The 8,806-nt window shown below is 39.7% G+C and overlaps 1 long non-coding RNA gene across 1 annotated transcript; it reads right to left on the minus strand.

Moving 5' to 3' along the window:
• Positions 1-559: 559 nt before the first annotated feature.
• On the minus strand, positions 560-7,119 carry LOC144986793 (uncharacterized). The gene is made up of 3 exons (XR_013650634.1): positions 6,321-7,119; positions 5,146-5,306; positions 560-859 (listed from the first exon to the last, which is right to left on the minus strand). It is a non-coding gene; the product is annotated as an uncharacterized LOC144986793 (long non-coding RNA).
• Positions 7,120-8,806: the final 1,687 nt, after the last annotated feature.

Consider the following 8,806-nt stretch of genomic DNA (forward strand, 5'->3'; position numbering starts at 1 on the left):
TGGATGTGAATATTGTGCAAATAAATAATTCTCATAATAATTTCTCATAATAAAGTGTTTTTACCAATTGGCACCAGCTCCGCAAAGAAAATGGGTGTTTGTGTTAGCGTGGGCAAGGAAAGGGCTGTGACAACCCACTCGTTTTTGAGTACTCAGAAATGCGTAAAACTGATTTAATTACCTCTTTGGGGTTTCTTTTTGCGAGGACAGAACATGATAACACACTTAAAAGCTCCAAAAAATGATTTTTGCATGGTTCTGACCCTTTAAAGCAGAAGTGTGCAAAACAAATAGTACTTTTTTATTATTATGGTAGAGATGTTGTTGTTTCCCTTTCGGCTTTTCCCATCAGGGGTCGCCACAGCGAACGAGTCGCACGGTAAACTTGGCAATGTTTTACGCCGGATGCCCTTCCTGACGCAACCCTCTCAAAGCAACCGGGCTTGGGACCGGCAGAGAAGTAGAGAAGGGAACAAGGGGCAGCCCGGAGTCGAACCCTGGTTTCACGGACGGAAGGCGCCGCAAACCAGCACGAGCTAAACTGGCTCCTATTATTATGGTAGAGAGAGGGTTGTAAAAACCAAACCCAATGGTAGCTGTGCAATATTTCACATTGTGGAGCTCAAAAGATTTTGACCGTGAAATATTGTTGACTCTAATGGCTGCAGTACTACTCCTTCCTGCACCAAAGGTGGAGGAGTCTGTTGCTGAAGGAGCTTCTCGGGGTCTCCACAGTGTGGTGCAAGGGGGTGGGAGGTGTTGTTCTTCATAGATGTGAGCTTTGCTAACATCCCATTTGTCTGCCATCTCCTCAGTGAAGTCCAGGGATCAGACTTTTATGCATCAAAGCCCGTTTCTGCTGAAATAAAAGAAGAAAAAAAATAAACAAGAAGAAAATAATAACCCTACTATCATATAATTTCAATTTACAATCCTAAAATACTGAGAAGCTAATCATTTTTGAGTTGACCATCTCATAATTTCAACTTAGTGTTTTATGACTTAGATTTAACCTCCTTGAAATCTAGCCGTCGCAAAATTCGACCTAGTTTCCTCCAAATGATTAGTACTATCTCCTGATATTTTGTCTGTATGACAGAGTTTATTTTTTTGGGTGATTTTCATTTCCAACATGTCTAAAGTGTTAACTTCATTGATGTCAAGGGGTACCCAAATCCAGGCTTTGAGGGCCGGTGACCTACATGTTTTCCAACCAAACTGCCATTGAAGCTCCTTGTAGCCTAAACACACCTGATCTAGGTGATCAGCAGCAGAAAAGGCAGGATTTCTGGAAAACCAGCAGGAGGCCGGCCCTGCGTGCCTGGATTTGAGCTCCCTGGCGGGAAAACAATATGCAAACTTAATGGTTTTACAAAACAGGGACATTTACAGCTTTTAGAGAAAATGCATCTGAATAGCCCAAGAATCTGAACAACGGGGAAAAAAACAAAATGTGTTTCTATATATTGTGGTTTTTTGGACAATAAGTGTTGTACCGGGTGAATCTTCTTTGCTCAAGACTCACAGTGTTACATTTCTGATGACTTGCTGCTGCTCATATTGACGTGCATCATGATAGTCAATTTATGCAGTCTGTAAAATGTCAGAATTGTGCTATTTTTAATTTTACAACATTTTATTATATTAGTGCAAATTATTAAACAGTGTGCTTATTGTCTGAGAGTGTGAGTCTGTACTTTTCACAAAACTTGGTGTATTTTTCTTTCACTTTATTAGCATTGTGTCTCATTTGTGTTTGTCATTGTGGGGCTTTTTTTTCTTTTCTGTGCAGGAACCATTGTTTTCCTGCACTTTTCTTTAGCTGATAATATCCAAATAGAGATGGGTTCATAATTGATTATCCTCCTACTTTATTTTAATGTGTAGGTTTATTTTGAAAAGCTAGATGTTTGTGTATTGTGTCCAAAGTCTGTGTGGAACGTTCTGCAGATGGAGAGCAGTGATTGTGAGGAGGTGTGGACATGTTTAACAACATCACAGCATCTGGTGTGAGTATCAAGACTCGTGCACAGTTTAGGGCGTGAAGCCATCTCTGAAAGAACAAATGCTGTTTGGCAGTTCACAAAACTTGAGAAAACACAAACAGCTTCCAACCTGCAGATGAATCCTACAGGGTCTCCTTGTGTCCTGCAGCCGCTGTGTCAAGGCAACAGCAAGTCTCTTGATGTGGTCTGTCATTTCCTCCGAGCTGGGCTTACTCCGGCGCAACGAGTGTGGGAAAAAACAGTGTGAAAGGGACAAGAGGAAGTGTTTATTTATCTGTGTTGGTGGGGCACGATATCCACTTTGATCCGTCGTACACCACTGCCTGGACTGCTATGTGATGAGTTGAATCAGAGGGTCAGAAGGTCAGATATATACATTTTTTGTGTCAAAGATGAGGTCTCTAGGCTGTGAAACAGAAGCAGGAGGAGCAAAACCTTGCTGTCGGATTATTTAAACGGTGATAAGACAGACTTGGCTCAGAACTAATGAATCTCGTACGATGATCACGAGTAAAGGATTTGCAGACCGGGATATGATATCATGGGGTTTGGTCTCCTTTGTAGCTCTCCGTCTTCATTCCATCTCCAAATCTTAGTCACTGAACAAACAATCTTTTATTTTCGCTCCTCATTCAGTTAGGAGTGGTTGATTAAATAATCCATTTTCCTTTGTCTGGAAAATGTTATATTTAATTAAAGCACAAGCTCCATGTCAGCACCTCCAGTATAAAGACTGAGATAGCACAGTTGCGTTCTCATGCCATTGTGTCTCGAGTCTGTGAACGAGCCACACATGTCTGCAGTCGAGAGGAGCTCCTTTGCCAGAATACGTGTTTCCCAGAATTCTGTTGCGTCTGCTCCTTGGTAATAGTCTCCTTCTGCATGCATATCTGCAGTCAGGATTTCCACCTGCAGCTACACTCCAAGACCTCATCCACCTCGTCCCATATGCACATGCAGGAAGTCTCTCAGCAAGAGTGCAAGTGGCACATGCTGGTGAGGGCTGGCCTGGGAGCGGAGTAGCTTCTCCTGTAGCTATCTGCTGCTGACAGTTCACACAGGCCCCTTTTTCCACTAGCCCTGGGCGTATCAGCACGCCGTTTCCCTTCTCAGAGGGCTCTATCTCCTGGCCTTTGGGCTAAAACAGTAACTTCACACTCTGTAGAGGGCATGGAGAGATGGCTTAAAATAAAGATATACCATATTCTGAGTAAGAATATAAAATAAAGAATTGAAATTAATCTAATAGGGAATAAAGAAGTAAGTGCGCTTTTTTTATTATAAGTAAAAGTATTTTAAAGGGTCGTGGTGAACTTCTGCACTTTTAAAGTACTGTATAGTGAGAAGTACTTTGCAACAATGGGTTAGGGAGGATATGGAATTTTGCTTCTTAGTTGACAAATGAAACAATAAGAAAAATCTATAGAACAACCAATGCTGAAGCTACTTGCCTGCATTCAAACTGCTCATAATTGAGAATTGATTTTATCTCAGTTTAATTGACATAAATTTGTTAGGGTATAGTATTGAGGAATGGTGGTTCATTTTCAAGTTCTATGTGACCCTTGGATGTCAAAGAGTTTTTAATTTTGATGCGTGTTTATATTGTTTATTTTTGTGTTTATTTTAATCGTTTTTTTTTGCTGCTGTTTTTTTTTTACTTTAATTTTTGTACGATGACCTGGGGATCCGCGAAAAGCGCTGAAACAAATAAAATTATTATTTTTATTGTTGTTGCGTTTGGAGACATTTTTAAAAATCTATTATCAGAGGGATAAATCTTAGCAAACAATGGGTTTAAAAGGCAAACGCAACATTCATCTAAATAATAAAAAGCTTAGTGTTTGCGTCTTTTTACTTTCCAAAACATAAGACTATCAAATGAATTTATACTGAATTAAACTGGATTGTAAGGACTAGAAAAGTTATTTAAGTTTAACCAGTTAGACTAACATAATATTTCTCACTACTTTGACAAAAATATTTAGGAAAAATCTATTTAAACTTTTATCATTTTTGTCTTTATTTTTATGAAATCACAAGTTTATTAATTACATTGTATTAACATTTGTAATTAATTATAAAAAATGAACATAAAAAGATAAAAAAACAGAGAACAGTAAAATGAAAGAAGCTAATGTGTAGAGAGAAACAGTTTAACAACAATGCAAATGTCTACAAATTCACAATCTTCTTTTATGTCTACAAAAGTTGAGAAAGTTGGGGAGCACACCAAGCATACAAATTGAACTGTTACATTTGGGTTCTGCCAGTCAATGGAATCTGAGACCTTTTGAATAATATCAGCTAGATCACCATGCAATTGCTCCAAAAAAGGTCCACCACAAATCCATAAAATATCGCCATTGTCCTTCAACTTTAAGATTTAAAAGATGTCTTTGTTCCACTGAGCTACAGTTGGAAGGTTTCTCTTTAATCCGATTAAATAAAATAAATCTTCATGCTAGTATAAGTAGTTCACAAACTAATTTAGACTTGTTTTTGTGTTGTTTTAAGGTGGTAACCCCAGTAGGAACTCACTCGCATCTTAACATGATTTGAACACATTTTTTAAATAATCATTTAGTAGGTCAACATTTTTTAATTGGCAGCTATATTGACACTGTTGGTTCAGAAAAAAGTCCCGTGACCATCAAAGAACATCTCATGAGAACCAAAGTTGCATTCAAGGCAAATTCCGTTGTGAAATATACGCGACGGCGTTGACAAGGAGATGAATGGGAGGAATAACAAAGAATATTATCTCTAGTTCTGCTGCTTCAGGTTCGATTGTTAGTGAAACTCTGTGACAGGAATGCAGTGTTAGTAATGAGGTACTCTTTTAATTTGTTTTCTTTGCATGTGGTATCGAATTTTTTTCCACAAAGGTGTTGAAATTTAAATTTACTGATTCTTCACAGGCGGAACTGGCTAATGTGTTTATTATGGTAACTTAGGGTCAAAGGCACCCAAGCATCCGCTTTCCATATCTGGGTGTCTCCTGACATGGACATCCAATGCCTTCAGCCCCGACTGACTCTTTGGAGTGTGCTCCGGCCACCCATTAGCGCACCCATCAGCCTCATTAGGTTTATTAATGATGTCTTCCTTTTCTGTCACATCAGAGGTTTTCACTTACAGTTCTGGTGATCCTGGTGTACGTTAGGGCAGTTCAAAGTGTGGGATCCCATCTGGAGTGTCTCATACAGAACAGTGTCTGTGGGGCCACGGAGGCTGCAATTCCTCCAGCAAACTTTCAGCAGTTGTCTCCATCATGTCCAAATGTTGTGGAATATGGGGCTGAGAGAGACAGGAAGTCTGTGAATTGTTATTCTCAATACCAATGGCTCATTGAGCACACAGGAAAAAAGTGGTCACATCATTTGGAAAGGCTTTTAGGAAGAACATCATTTGATGGATATTCAGGGCAGAGCTTTACAGACTTGGGAAACAGAGAATTCCAGGGGCATGAGGAAAAAGTGTGCAGCTTTCCAGCTTTTGCTTGTCCGGGCACATCACATTGCTCATAAAAAAGTAAAAAGAATCTCCATTTTCTCTGATTAGCATAAATAAAGGAGAAATAAATGTTAGCATTAGAAGTCTTCATGGTGATGGAAAACTAAAATCTTTCCATATACAGTCATGCACAGAAATATCATCACTTATGAGGAATTTAAGCCCCGGTTGATTAAAAGTTCCAGCATGTTTTGGTCAGGTTCAAACCCCTGACGTCAGATATTGGGGCAGTTGTATGTTCCTTTAATAAACCGGAAAGCGGCATGTGTTGAACACATTAATATACTCTCCAGTTTTGGAGTGAGATTTATCACACTTTTCTCCTTCCTGCCATCAGTAATACAGAGTTCAAACGCTGGCAAGTCTTTTTGTCATTGGGTGAATCCAAATTCATGAACTTCATCAAATAAAGGAACTTAACTAAGACATTTTCAATTAGAAGCAGCTGAATGGCTCAGTTGGCTGTGTGAAGGACTGGCGCATTGGAAAACAGGGTTCGTTTTCCAGGGGGCACGATCAGCTTCATCCAGAGTGGGTAATTGTACAGGACCCTTCACGCTACTGCCTAACTATGTAGCCACAAGGAGGCCCATGTCTGGGTCCACCTGTGCCGGTCTGTTACCCAGATAAAATACAGGGTTGGGTCAGGAAGGGCATCTGGCGTAAAAATCTCTGCCAAACCACCTGTGGGAATTAGTGAAAGCTAATTTAACCCCTGACAGGATGTGCCGAAAGGTGAATAACAACAAATCCTTTACACATGAAGACCCTTTAACCCGTAATAATCTCTGAACTCACCTTTGAGTTTTCCAATCACATCAGCTGTAGGAATGACATAGACTTGCCATTTTTATAGTTTTCATTCAAATAACGTAAAGGTTTCAAAAAGTTTTCTGCTGTAAAAAATATTGATTTTAAACAAATATAACTGATATGGTGCCTCTGTCAGACTCCTCCCCCTTTCCTCTCCGCTTGGCTCCTGATTCAGCCCAGCTGCGACCACTTACCTCAGGATCAGTATTCTTCGCCAGTCCGTTGCCCCTGATGGTGCATATTTGATCTCCAGGTCAAGTTCTGTATTCTCTCGTTACGCCGAGCCTGCGCCTAATCTCTGTCTACTCACCCCCAGGAATCCAAAGCCACAATTGGTCGCCTGAATCAGCCTCAGCCCGGAACCCTCATCCTGCCTACTCCTCTGGACACACCTCGAGCCTCTGCCGTTTCTCCTGTCCCCCGGATCTCCACTGACGACGACAACTTCTTCCAGGACCTGCGGAGGAACCCACCAGTGACGCCACCGAAGTCTGCCTCACGTGTAGTGATCCCCACTAATCTTGCTCACGCTCGTCTAACATACCTGTCCATTAAATCTACTTACCTGCCACGCTCGTCCTCCTCTGTGTTTCTTGCGGGTTCCAGCGTCTGGGTTCGAAATTGTTCTGTAGCCATGACAGTCACCAGAGTAATTGTGATTTCCTATCAAATAAAATCTTTGGAACATTGTTATGTAGTTTAGTGAAAATTCCTGGTTTTGTGTGAAGATTTTCACATTTTCTGACCTTTTCTTTGCTTTGGTTTTGTATTTATGCATTTTTAGTTTGTCTCTACACGTTTGACTTTTGTTATATAATGTCAAATCTATTTGATTTAAATAAAAATTACAAAAGTTTTACAGATTTACTATTTGGAATTATGTTTTTGGGACGGTTTTAGGTCCATTGCGCAGTTGTGTAATGTAATTTATAAAAAGAGGCTGGGGTTGCACTGAAAAGATGGATTTTAACTAATCACACAAAATACTGTTTTGAAGAGAGATAAATAGAACAAATTGTAAAGTAGGCCCACAAAAAGCTCCAAAAGACCTCTGATTACTAAAGCTTAAAACTGGGGATGGAAAGGATACAGATGTGTATCAAAACATCGATCTGGTACTGAGAATAACAGCTGCATTTGTTGAAAACGACAGACACAAATATAATGGTTGGTAAAAAGGTGTAAAATTGATGTAAATTATTGGTTTCTGGCAATCTTTTTAATTTACTCCTGTTTTGCTCTCTATTGTCTTTGACTTTGTGTATGGGGATCAAAGCGAAAAGACGTCCAATAACAAGTTGGGTCAATTCCAATTGGCTGAAGGGGAACCACAGCAAGGGATTTGTGTTGTCTGATCTAAATGTATGATAGCCTTGTTTTACAGCACTTTAAACATTACCTAAATATATTAAAATGGTAATTTTGTGGTTCTTTTTACCACAAAGAACAAAACAGTCTAAAATGTCTAAAATGCAGGTTTTAACGCTTTAAGCTATTATCTAATGTAGACATTTTTTTCATTGCTTCGAAAGTTCCAATATGAACAAGAGTTTCATTTATAGTTTTAAACGCCAAATGAATCAAGATTGTATCAATTGAGGTCAAAGAATTGGACAATATCGTATCGCCAAAAAGTTAGTTCAATCCTTTATGTATCGATTCGTGAACCATGTGCTTAAATCATGTGAGAGGGAAAGGTTCACACCCCTCACTAAAACCTGTAAATCTGGCACATGGACTCCATTTAAACAAATAATATCCATTCAAAGATCACATCATAACATTTGCCATGTCAAATCCTCTCATGACTGACTTCAAGTAAATAAGGAAGTGAGCAGCCCTAGAAGCAGTCTCAGTTCAGTCAGGCATCTCTGGAATGCACCAGAACATGCCCGATCCACAAAGGCGACTCCCTGGGACACACAAGGCACACAGACGATCCGCTGCTTAGCTACCGGTGCCAAACTCAACATGACACTGCAAGAAGTCTCAGGGTCAGAGTTGTTTTACCAGCTGGAAGGGCACTATGCAATATTAAGGAGGTAGTTTTAGAGTTGTGAAGATTGTTGTGCTGCGCTGCAATAAAATGAAATTATAGTACTACGAAATGAGCAACTGAAACATTTTTAAACATAACTGTCAGGTATGTTAAATTGCCCAGGCGTCTGTGCTATACACTGATTAGCTGCCATAGCAACCAGTGTTTTGGTGTTAATCACCGCCAACGTGGAGTTTACGGTTTACTCAAATCAAGGGTTCCACTGCGGTGTGAAGCTTTGCTGTCATTACAATTTGATTTTAAGACTGAGGTGCTGCTGCAACTCCTGTTATTCTATCAGGGGGGTAAGGAATTGTCTTTTTTAATTTAGAGAACAGACTCGCATTTCCGTCATAACTTTACAGGAGAACTTTATCATTTGGCTGCCTTTTATATGTTTGCATACAGTAAATAACAGACAATTCTGCATGTA

Source organism: Oryzias latipes, chromosome 17 (genome assembly GCF_053564925.1).
Source record: "Oryzias latipes strain Hd-rR chromosome 17, Olatipes_Hd-rR_3.1".
In the NCBI taxonomy this organism is placed as follows: Eukaryota; Metazoa; Chordata; class Actinopteri; order Beloniformes; family Adrianichthyidae; genus Oryzias; species Oryzias latipes.